Genomic DNA, 13089 nt, shown 5'->3' with positions numbered 1-13089 from the left:
TCAGTATAATCTCACTGTTGACAGGTTCCATCTTAATCTAACAAGGTAGATGAAACATAATGTCAATGTGTGTAATATTATATCAAATTCGGAGAGGATCTAAAAACCTTGTCTCTAAAATATTTGTTGAGTGTGTTACGTTGAAGTGCTTAAACCAAGTCCCTTTGCTTACCAGAAAAATTTTCATATATATTCAAGGTGATTTTTGAAATAAAAGATTTTTACTGCATAATTTAATAACTCTAGAAAAGTGTAATTACCAGTGGCGTAACTAGGCATATGGGGGGTGGGGGAGGGTGGTGGTGCCATTCTCCAGGCAATAGGGGTTCTGGGAATTTTTTTAATTAAACGACATGCATGGAAATACATTGACATCATTTTGGCGCTTAAAAATTTAACTTTAAGCAGATGCAGTTATTACACGTCAAAACTAGACAATAATTTCAAATTATTTTTTTATTTGTCCGAGGCTTTGGGGGGGGGGGGTGGGATCTAATGCCTCATTCCCCCCCCATAGTTACGCCGCAGGTAATTAACTACCTTTTATTTCAATATACAAATGTATATTGAACTTCCACAATATCACACTCAAGAGGGTACCCAGGATCAAAACTAGGGGGAGGGGGGGCAAGGCATGGTCTTTCAAGCTGTAACATTTTACATTTTAACATGGAAAATGTGAATGAAACCAACATTTTAAGACAATTATATCAGCGCTTCATTAGTTTTTTAAATTATTTGCTTAAAAAAACATTTTAGTTACATGTCTTAAACTAATATTAAAGAAAAGTATGTAGTTGAAAATTTCGATTCAATCTAGTCTGATTTTCCTTACAGCAATTTTTGCTTCTAGGGAGGGCGGGGGGCAGCTGCCCCCTGCTTCCCCTCACTGGGTACGTCCATGATCACACCTGAATCGGTTGAGCATATTTTACGTGAGTAAAACAGAGTATATGTAACAATTTACTAATGATTCACCAATATACTGGGCATTTCCCTGGAAAGAGGGGTATGTCCTAATTTATGAGTGAGTTTTACAATTGTGGTGAAGTTCCTCTCTAGTCTACAGCCAGGAATAATTGTCTATCTCCTCTGAGACTCTTATTCAACAGCTTACTTGCTCACATATTCTTGGTTTTTTTAGTGTTCATCATAATTTCTAATCAAAGCCTCCTTTCATATGTATGAATGCTCTGACAATGAGTATGAACTTTTCTTGACCTAACTCGATGTGATCTGCCAATAAATTCATATGAGCCAGCTTCACAAATGGATCAGACAGGTGACACACGAGTAGCCGTACCATCTACCCCACTAAAACAGGCAATAATTATGCTTTTCTTTCTGAATGTGATGGAACTTTCCTTGGATTTTCTGTTACGGTAATATTTCTGTTTAGAAAAAATTATCTTTTCTTATCATTTTATGAGATGTTTCTCACTTACTTTCTCTGCTTGGATGATTTTTTTTCACAAATTACATAATATTACAGGTACATAATATGTTCAATCACTAACTTAGTGATTGAAACCTCAAAGGTTAGTTCAGAAAGGTGAGGGTAGGGCTCACCCCAGACTTAGCACCAAGCATGTGATTTTATACATTCTGGGTAGGGGGTCGTTTCCTTTTCCTGGGCCACCTCCCAGCTTAAAGAATTTTTACTTTGGGGAGTTCAGAGCTTCACAAGGGATTTGAGCTTGGGACCTTGCAGTCAGTGGCCAAGAAATCTACCCAACCTTCCCATAGTTGTACCTTATTAACGCTACGAATGATGAATATATGCGGCAGTATTTCTTGAACCGGGAGACGAAAGCCACAAATTTTCATCAGACATTTTTCTATGCAGGCGAACGAATGCCAAAAATATACGTTTCCTTGCCCCTTTTCCCCCTTTTATGACTGTGGCGGGTTCTCGAAGTCTTAGTTTCGGGACCCAACAAAGCGAGACTTAGGCTGTTCCCTCCAAATCCGGGAGCTGTTACCTGGGCCCTTCGTCTTATTTTGCCCCTCCTTGTGGTAAGGGACCACGGCAGTGGCGGCTGGTGGTAATTTATCTAGGGTGTGCATTAGAGCAGATATGGGATGATTTAATTATATTATGTTAATCCTAATCCATGAGCATCATATTTCGTTGTAATAGAATACATAGCAAGCAAAACATTTCACTGGTACATTCTACCCTTAAAATTGCATGAATAGAAATAATATGTGCGTAAATCGTGCTACGTAAAAATGTTTTAACACGCTAAAGGGTTGAAAAACACCTCTCTGCTTCACTGGTTGTCATCGGAATTGTCACCATAATTTTCAGTAGTTTACTTGTTTCACTGAATGTGTTTTGAATGTTATTGTCAACAACGAATCCTAGTAGAGAAACAACACTAGAGACTTTCCGGAAGTCCTCGCGCATGCAAATTATTTAAAGTTTCAAAATGAGTTACACCGTATGAGGAAGTAGTGTAGAAAACGGCTATACAGATGACTCTTTTGCGGACGGACTAGGATCCTGGGTGCAGGTAGTGTAGGTGGCAGCTACACCACTACACTACCTGCGAGTCAGTCACCAAAAATATGCGCTTGCGCACTCGCATCGTTTTGAATCTGCTCCCATCACCCATTTGAACAGTGCATACCCCCCCGCCAACTTCGTTCCGCCAGAGAACCCATAAACGATCGCATTAACCGAATATGCGACCGGCACGATGCCACGGGATCGCACACTTGTAGAGCCGTGAATTCAAAAAGGAGATAGCTGTAGCATTCGGAGGCTCATGTTTCTTACATATGTAGACAGGATTTTTACCCTTCTCATTACAAAGGAATAGTTTTCTTTTAAAATTCACACATCTTTGGGTGTGCACTTGCTAACATGCGTATACGCACGCGCTGCCACTGGACCACGGTCATTCAATTGTTCATTCAGTCAGTTTACGAAATAAGTATTTGTTCTTTTCTCAAGAAATATAAACTAAGAATTGAATTCTTTGTCATATGAGCCGTGTTTACCATTTTTATACAAAATTCTACAATAAATATTAATTTATTTCTCAATTTCACTATAAATATCATCGTGGAAATTGTTGCTGCATTAAATGCATTAATATTGACGGTAGAGCTTCATTCAAAATTTTACAATTCTCAGAATAAAATAAGGAATTCAATTCGAAGTCTGCAATTTACGTGCAAGCACCAATTATCCATATAGCTAATTCATGTAAACAAATCATGATTGACTGCAAACCAATGCCGCTGGTAGGGTTATAAACCCTGAAAGGAGGGAGCGTGACTACCGTCGGAGTCCGAGATAATACGGTGTCCCTGCTAGGAAGGGTCAAAAAAGGTTGGTGCTGAGAGTGTGTGAATATCTGCAAGACCCTTCTTAACGAATGTCCTGCAAAAATATTCCGTACGTAGGGGATGGAAAAGTCTCTTAGGGCTCAGTCCAGCAGTCATGCCAAGGAGAGAACTCCACCGTCTCGTAAGGGCTAAATCAGGAACAATCTAAGGGGAAGTAACTGTGTGGATATCTCTGGTGATCTGAGAATTGAAATACACTATGAATCTTTGTCTCCTCAAAGTTTTTTATACTGGTAATCAATTGTTAAATCCAAGACAAGTGAGCAAGTGACAAGCGGTGACAGATTAAGTGCGTGAAGTAGAAGCAAAGTGGGTACGGTGAGTAGTGAGGGAGTAGGGTGAGAGGGAAGATGGAGGAAATTTCTTTTGTTAAGGACCATTGGTGGCTGGTATAAAAGACTAGCCATGTGCATCCCTCTTTCCATTTTCCCCTCCACTGCCCCCTAAAAATCATCCATCCTCACAATGAAATGTGTGGAAACAGTGGCGTCTCTAACTAGGAACTTTTAACTAGGAACTTTGGGGGGGGATGAGAGGGGATGGGGAAGGGCGACCAACCTATCCTGCAAATATATTGATGCCTGAAAATATATTTTACATAATTTTAGCACTTAAATTTGGGTTTCATTAAAAGGGTACGTTAAAATTTACTATAAATCAACACTAGAATGGTTTTGGAATGGAAAGTTCAATGGTTTTGAATATTATTTTTATAATTTCTGAGGCTTTGGGGGGGATCTATACCCCTCGTCCCCCCGATAGTTATGCCACTGTGTGGAAATGTAATATTTACTAACTCATTGGTAAAAAAGTTTGGGCTTGCTCTCCGACTGTGGTGCTGTGCACACGATTTGGAATGCCTGTGTCAACTTACGCTCAGCAGTCCATACCACCTTGTCTGGTATAGTCCCCAAATTTCCACAGAGGTGAATGATGCCTCGGTAGCTTAACTGGCAAAAGCACTTGACAGGAAATCGGGAGATCCAGGTTCGAATCCAGGTCAAGGTGAATGATTTTTTCTCTTCAAATATTTATCGCGCTGTAAGTCTTCAGCACTCAAGCATCAGCCACCTCTGCTTAGCATGTAAATGCATGAAGATGATAAGAAATCTAGAGAAAAATAAATTTTGGTGACAGTTTGTGTGAAAAAGCATTGTTTTCTCAGTTGCTCAGTTACCCCATTTGTTAGCTTCAAATTCCATGTAACCCAATATGTAAAGGAGACTTACAGGCTGTGGAAACCCTTTTAAAGCCTCTGTTTGCAACTATTGATTGAAAAATATTTTTGTCCGGCTTTGAATGCAACTGTTCAACTTCATTCTTATTATTTGACTGCAAGCTCTGTCAGTTTTCAAAAGTATGTTTTAGCTGATGAAAAACTGGTGAATGGATTGAAGTAAGGCTTGAAACTCAGAAAGTAAATTATAGCCCAAAAGATATGGGAAAGGCTGTACAGATGTATATACAAAAGACCTCCAATCATCCGTCAAAAGTTTCTTAGACAGGGTAATTTTAGGTAGCTCATTCGAGAAATTCAATCCTTCCATTATTTTTATAAAATCGTCTCTCATCATAATCTCATAAGTCTAATTCTTTCTTTTATTTTGTTTGGCCTTCAGAAATTTACAATTACCTTCCTCACACTGCAAAATATTGCTCACAATGGCTCATTAACCAGGTACTGAACGATGCATACAATCATGTATCATTGATATATGTCATCTGGGTAATTATTGTGATAATTAATTATTGGTGGACACTATTTCAACTTGACAAAGGCAATAAATAGCATCTCTTGCTATGATTTTTATTTTATCTTCTTTATGCTAGCAAGTGTAAGCAGCAGATGAATCTCAGCAACAGAAGAATCAGAATCAATACCCAAATCTTGTAATGGGCTCGTTCTCCATTTTTTTTATTGAGCGGATTCCTATAGAAGTTAAAAAATAAAGAGACTCATATTTTTTTGTTTTACAATCCATTACTTACTTCTGCACACTATAAGCAAAAAAATACTGATGAGCTCACCCCCTTTACTATAAAGTTCATGTCATCATTGACTCTTGCTGAGCTGCTCAATACTTCTTTGTTACTTCTTAGTCTTGCTCATGAGTTCACGTGGTCCATTTTTATAGACACCCTAACGAGCAATTCTTTCTGTCAAAGATTGGGTCTCTCTGAATGACTTAATGATCCAGTACTTAAATCATCTCACTCATCAAAATAGGGAAAACTCATGAAAAGTGGGACAGCAGCTTTTGCACTTTTTTCATTTTCAAGTTATGAGGCTGAATGAGGAAGATTTTCATTATAACTTATCTTTCCCATCCTTCTACAGAATTATCAAAATTAGTCGCAATTTTGGGTCTGAGATAACAACTCCATTACATCAATGCTAATTGTAAAAGATGAAAGCAAACTTTATGTGTCCAGAAGATGTACGTTGGTAACTGGTGGTAGGTGAGCTTACAGCTCATCAATGGTCACCCGTTGCTCTTGCTCAGAGAGCTCAATCAAAGTTTGAATACAATTCCTGCCGGTCCACCAAGTTTCAACATGTGAAGGGAGTAACTTTGGGGTATATGCTGGCTGGACAAGATATGCTCTCTGTGGACCTGGGTGGGACATTGTTACCTCTTTTTTTGTTGGCTTCAGCTGCCATCAGAGCCACAAAGAGCATGCAGCTTTCATGAATAGAGGAGGACAGCTAACGGTTAGATAAATCCAAATGGTTTGTATTGCATTTTCATTCCATATATTTTTAGTTCATGTGAAAAATTATGTGCTAAGGACTTAAAAAGAATCACGTGAATAAGGGGTTATTAACTATATCCATTTCCTAGAGAGAGGAAGTGCCTGCTTCTAGTCTGAGATCTATCGGGAGTTAATATTCATTCTGATAGCAATGGAAATGCAGGCAAGGCTTATTATCATTTAAATTATATTGTCCAAAACCTCAAAAATAACATAAAAGCAGAGTTCATTCGATACAAAAGCATCATTCAATAGCTACTATAAGAGTGGGTAAACTTTTCTTGGGTTTCCACCAGGTAAAATACTCCATTTTTAAAATCTTGATAAAAGTGAACCCACGTTAGATATTTGCCGGGAAAGCATCAAATCTTATTTCAGCAATTATAACTTTAGGGTCTTAGAGGGTTATCGGGGCTCGTGTCGAGCAAAATAGCAGCGGCCTATACACATAAAAACGTGCCCGTTTATTGCATGACAATGATACCGACACACGGAAAATAAGAAAATTGGCAGATGGCTGCAGATTCAATGACACCTTCACGCTTGCGCTGGCAGGTCTCCCTCTCGTGCCCACAGGGATGCTGCTTCGGGTAAGGGCACCAAATCCCTGAGTTCCCGTTACCTTACCAGCAGCGAGGGTCCTCCCCCTGGAGGGAGACAGGCAGAGGACCCTTTGTGCCGGCAGAGTAATATGAACCCAGGGATTTGGCAGTAACACACAATGATTTGTATGCTACAATAACTGTTATATTGTCATTGGCTGCCACAGCCTAAGGTAATATTGTAAATATCATCCAAATACAATGAAAAGAAGATGGAGAAGAAGAATGCAGCAAAACTGTTAAGACATGGAATAAATGGATGATGATGAGGTTGAGTAAACTAGAAAAGGGAATCGGAGAAAGGGAGAATTGATATTTTGGGACTACATATATGAGGTGAAATAGAGGGATAATGAGGACTACTGGAGTAATTAGTGCAGGATTTTATATAGTGGTGGGTAGGAAGGTAAGTGATGGGAAGCTTTGGCATTAAATGGGTGGGTAACAGGGTTAGGGAGTAGTGGGCATAAAACAAGTACCTACCTAATCAATGGCATTCTAGTAATTGCAATTGAGGTATGTTCTACCAACCATATAGTAGATCAGGTACACCCAACCATACGTTGACTACCAACCATAGACAGGAAGAAGTTGGTGGGATGAATGTGGAGTTTGATGAAATTTTAAGGGAAATGCAAGGTAAGTGATAGGGATCTGCAAGTCAAAATTGAGGCTAGACCCACCAATCTTGTGGTGTTCCAAATGCATATATCTGCCAAAATCATAGAAAACCTAAGTGTCCTGGCAGCACAACCTGTAGATCATCAGAAGAAACATCTGAAGGTTCTGGCTTTGAGTTCCATTTAGGCCGCATATGAATTGATAGATACAGGAATTTGTTTTTCCTCTGAACAAGAAAGGACTTTAATAAAAGCTAGGGGGAACTTTTTTTCAGCATTTTCTTTTTATTCACTAATAGCTAGTATCCCAGCACTCTTGCCATGCGCCTACTGAGGCAGCTTGTAGTGTAGTATGTAGCTGTAGATGTACCTTAGAAGAGGACACCCTGAGCCACCAGACATTACTCTCTCATTGAGAAATGCATACTTTGCAATTTGACCGCAGAAATGTACAGCAATATTGTGTGTGTCCTTCTCTAGTTTGTGTAAATAATTTTTAAAAATTATCTTTATTTTGATTGATTATGTCCTCGGATCTTCAATTTTCCCCCATTACTGTTTTCTTGTGTTATTCCTGACGTATTGATTTCTTTCTCAGGAAACATTTTTGAAGCAACAAATCTGGCTGATGGTCTGAAACTTCCTGATTTTTAGCTCCCCTTTTCCTTTTATTCTTCTTGCTAGAAATTTCCTCTATATGTAATACTCTTTTTTCCTGTTCATTTATTCCCCATATCTTAGCATCATTGCCTTTGGCATTTCTGTTTACCAATATTTTCTTTGTTACGGTGACCTATTTACATGCTTTGTTATTCTTCTTTTTAATTAAATTACATCTTGCATTCATAAGATATCTATTTACATGTTGGGCATTAGGTTACTGTAGGTACATGCAAGGAAAGGGGTTTCAGTGTATGCAACATTATGATCAGAGGGCCATTTGATAGGAATCAAACTTCACACAATTTCTCTCCTTTAATCAAACATGCTCTCAGGTAAAAATTGTGAGTTTTACGGCTTTATGAGGGATATTTTATTAATCCTTTAACTATTTTATAAGTAATATTTATCCAATTAAGTAAAATAGATTAAATTTCAAAATTTCTCTGAGTTCTAGGAGGAGTTTTATCCCCCAAACCCCTCCCCCCTCTTGCTGCATAATCAAGGAGTGGCCTGACAAGTAGCACCTCGCTATCACTTATTCATCTTATAGCCTTCCCTCAACACTCTTGGCAAAACCTGGCGATTTCAGGGGTCAGCCCAAATTACATATTTCTTTCACATGACAGCTATGCTAGAATCCAGTTATCTTTGTGGGTGAGGTGTTTAGCTAAAGCAAGTGGGGATGAACGGTGGAAATGTTTCCAAGTCCGTGACTTTCCCTTAATCAATCAGATGATAATAAGAGTGGCCCAGGGCCTTAGAGATTCAGTCCCTCTCAGACCTCCGTTGTGTTTACTTTGCAACTCTTCTTGTTGCGCGGTCAAATCTAACATTTCTTATCAGTGACCTTACCTTAACCATTTTTTCAGTGAAACCTATTGGGCAATTATGCCTATCATCTACAGATGGATTGGTTTCATTTGAGTGACTAACCCATTCCTGGGCCACTGTGCAAGAATCATCCTCACTCCTCCTCTCCAAATGAGGCCCCTGGGTCATATTTTCGTTATTGGGCCTAAGATTCCCATGGTTCAAGATTTTTTGGTAAAAAGTAGATGTGAGCATAGATGGATTAAGGGTGGGGGCCGGGGGCACGTTCCCCGGGCCCCAGCCCTTAATCCTCCCCAGACAGTAAAAAAACAGCCAAGATTTTTAATTCGATTATCATTACATTCGTTTTTTAGTGTATTACGGGGACTCAACCATTTATTTTAATATTAATAACTTTCATATCATAATAAAGAGAATATTTTCTACATTAATTGTTGTATTTTGCCTTTTATCTCAAATGTGAGAAGACCTGTCAGACCCTTGTGCCCTTCCCAGAAAAAATCCTGGATCCACCCCTGTATAAGAGCAATACTCATTTGCCAATAGTATAAGTCCTTGTCTCTCTCTCCCTCTTAGGATTCGCCCTTCCCCATCTGTAGAGTAAATCCACAGTGAAATGAAGCCCCATTGAAAGTTTTTCTGTTTGCAGCTTTGGGCAAAATCATAAAGGGAAGATTTTTCAGAAGAGTCTGAGCATAGAGTAAGTATATGTATACTTACTGTATGGTCTGAGGGACATGGAATTGGAAAAAAACAATCTAAACGACGATTTTAAACCTCATTGAGAGTAGAATTGAGGCTTGCTGGTGTGCATAATTTTAGTTTTATTTTCTTCAGTTCATTCATTTAAAAATATTCACAATTGAACCTCCTCAAATGGGACATGGCTAATCGCCACTCCCGTCCCCCTCTACATCCGACACTGCTTACAGTTATCCCGCGCGGATAAAATGAAGATGTGATCATAATTGGTATTTTTTATGAACAGATTTACCGGGAGTTAATAACCGACGGTGTCTGATTCGTGAGCAGGAAATTTGGGTCCATGTTGTTAGAGAAAAAAACTCTCAGTACACGTCGGAGAAATCAACTCGAGACTGCGATTCGAAGGTGGCGATAGCGATTTCGATTGGCAAGGTTCGTGCCAGGACCTCATCGCGTCGAATTATCGACCAAGTATTTTCTAGAAAGCGTGATCGCGACTAATATCCTCGAGAAACATAAGTGGATGCCAGCAGGGAATATCTTTCGCCCTATCGCCACCAAAACGCAACTGCTAAGATTAGCGTAATGATTCGCGACAATTGTTTCGGAATGACCGCGGGAAAAATAGTAAACGTTTAAAAAAAAGTTTTCAATACTTCGAATTTTTTAGAGTAATTTATTTTTTGAAATAGATCAAGATCTTTGATTATTCGGTTGTTTTATTGCAGATTTCCTCAGATACCTCTTTCATTGCCACTTCATGTCATAACTTGAAATATTCTTTCATGCATCGGGGGATAGGGGATTGGAACGGTCTACCAAAGGTAACCTTTGGAACCCTTCCCGGGTAACCTAAAGACCTTCATGAGAAGGTTAAATGATATTGAATTATAAGGGTCTTTTTCAATTTTGTATGTTTACTGCCTATGTTTATGGTAAAATTTATACTGTATTACTGCTTATGTGTTTCTCCATGAATATGTGTTTTGGAAGAGAGAGGTTGCGGATTCAGCATCAACTTCGGGGGTGGAGGTATGGCCTGGGTCCGGGGAGTATGGAAAACCCCCATCGAGAGGGATGTTTTTACAGTTGGGAATGCTACGCTCTACGATGAATACAACTCAAACTTCCCTCACGGTTGGAAATTGTAGACATACATTTGCATATACACTCCATTGACAAGTATACACCAACTATTAAACAAAAAAAATTTTTTTTTAAATTTGATAAAATTTGGGGGGGATCATGACCCCTCTGAGAAGATTAAGAAAATAGGGTACTGTGAATTAAATTGGGAATTTCCAAGATGGTAGTGGAGACGGCAGGAGCAATTCGCAAATTCTCCAATTAAACCTACCGGTAGAAAACTAATAGAAATTAAATAAATGAACCGGCACTCGGTTTCCGAAATGAACGGAACAGATGAACCGGAGAACCGCCCAGCCGTCCATGGGCGTACCCAGCGAGGGGCAGGGGAGGTGCAGCTGCTCCCCCCCTCTCTAGAAGCCAAAATAGCAAAAGTCTTTAAGCAAAATCAGTGCTGAATTGAAACGAAAGTACCTATTCAACAAATTTTCTGAAAAATGATATGTATTGTGACGGTTGCGGCCGTCCCAACCCTAGCCTTAATTCCCTTGTTCACCGTCCTCACCCGTTTCCCATCCTCCTCCTCCCCTTTTTCCTACCCAAGTATGCAAGGTGGAGTGGATGAGTGAGTCGGTGTGAGTGGAGGTCAGCCCCGTTGAATGGCCCAAGGTTTCCCCCTATTTTTTTGTGTATGTGTTGCGTGTGCATCGGAACCCCCTCACTCCCCGATGGGAGTGTATAAAGCCGAACGCACCGAAGAAAAAGGAGAGAATTGTAAATTGTGTTGCTGACTGTGCACTACGAGAAAAAGTGAGGCGAAAGGCAGCGATCGGCGTAAAAGACGGGAAGCCAAGTCGGAGGATCCACTCTGAAATCCGAAGGTGGTCGCCAAGGAGGTTCCAGGGGCAGCCAGGCCGCGCACATTGCCGTCTCCAAGAAAAAAGGAGGCCGCACAGAAATAGACGAGCCTGCGTCCAGCCCGAACCACGGCTCCAAGGAACGGAGTCATCCGGTGGTCATCCAGGTCACGTAAAGTTATATTGCCCTGACCGCAGTGATACCACCCCTGTGTCCGTGTACTTGTCCCCGTATGCAGCAATACGCCACTGTTAAGGCACCTTGTGAAATTCATCGACGCCTCAGTGATTTCTCTCATGATTCTCAAACTTAGTCAGCAACGGAACTTAAATGTGCAATTGGGACAGACTTTATTACTTTCCAGATATTAAAAAGTGTAACGAAGTCTAATAATTGAAACGAGTCCGCTTAACGGCATATATTTTTGACTTTTGTTAAATGATTTTTATTATTATTATTTCATGGTAATTTCAAATGCCAAGTGCATAAATCATTTGTTATTTCATCCATTCATCACTAACCCAATCATTTTCACTCATCTGGTTAAATATCTCATGTAAGGTGTTTAGGTGTTTCTTATTTTTGAATATATTTGTGTGAATGATGAATGAAAGGGTCCTTGCATTTCTTTGGGTATTCCTACGAAACCTATTTTCCTTCACCTGCCGTCGATTCGTCACGCGCCTTACCCCAATTAGGATCTCTTCACCACGAAATAAGCTGCGAACAGGAATCCCCCGCATTTATTGTAATGCTAAATTAAATCTTTCGATAAATCGTCCTGGCTGGCAACGTAAGGAGGTTTATCATTTATGGGTGGTTTTCGCGGTTTTTCATCCGGGCAACCGACGTTGAACCATTACAGTATTAGTATAAGATATGTAACTAAAATGAACCTATTTTTTTCTAGGAAATCATCTCATAAACTAATAAAGCGCTGTGAAGTAATTTTTAAGATCTTCCCTGCAAATGCGAAAATTTTTAGGAAGAAGTGTGCATCACTAATTGACTAATTACAAAATGGTTTAAAAGGGAGAGTGCGAAATTGGGTCAATGTTCATTTTTTAGTTGTATTATATTAGAATTAATGTATTTAATGGATTGTTCGAAATTGGTTTATTGGGACAATTTTAAATTATTAGTTGTATGAGATTAGAATTAGTGTATTATTTTTACCATGGATATCTATTCTGTTTCTATGTATTGTTCAGAATTTGTTATTCATGTACATCTAATGCTGCCACCAGGCAATAGCCTACTTGCAGCAATGTATATTAATAATAATGATTTTCTTCAAATGTTGGTTTCATTCACCTTTTCCATGCTAAAATGTCACAACTTGGCATATCCCCTCCTATCCTAGACCATGGCTTGCCCCTCCCTCCCCCCTAGTTATGATCCTGGGTACGCCCTTGCATCCGTCATGATCTGCCGTCGCAAGTGCGTGAGTCGTCAACCCTTCTCCTTAAATAGGGAGTGTGGTGAGCTTCTTGCTTGCCTTTCGAGGCAAATGCCATCTTATGCCGCCGAGGATGGCCGGCGGAGGGCGAACCGTGACTCACCTTCCCCTAGCGTCTTGAGTGAGTCTCCTTCACTCTGGAGACTCCCGACCG

This window comes from Ischnura elegans, chromosome 2 (assembly GCF_921293095.1).
Source record: "Ischnura elegans chromosome 2, ioIscEleg1.1, whole genome shotgun sequence".
In the NCBI taxonomy this organism is placed as follows: Eukaryota; Metazoa; Arthropoda; class Insecta; order Odonata; family Coenagrionidae; genus Ischnura; species Ischnura elegans.
Note: the sequence above shows the minus strand (reverse complement) of the source record.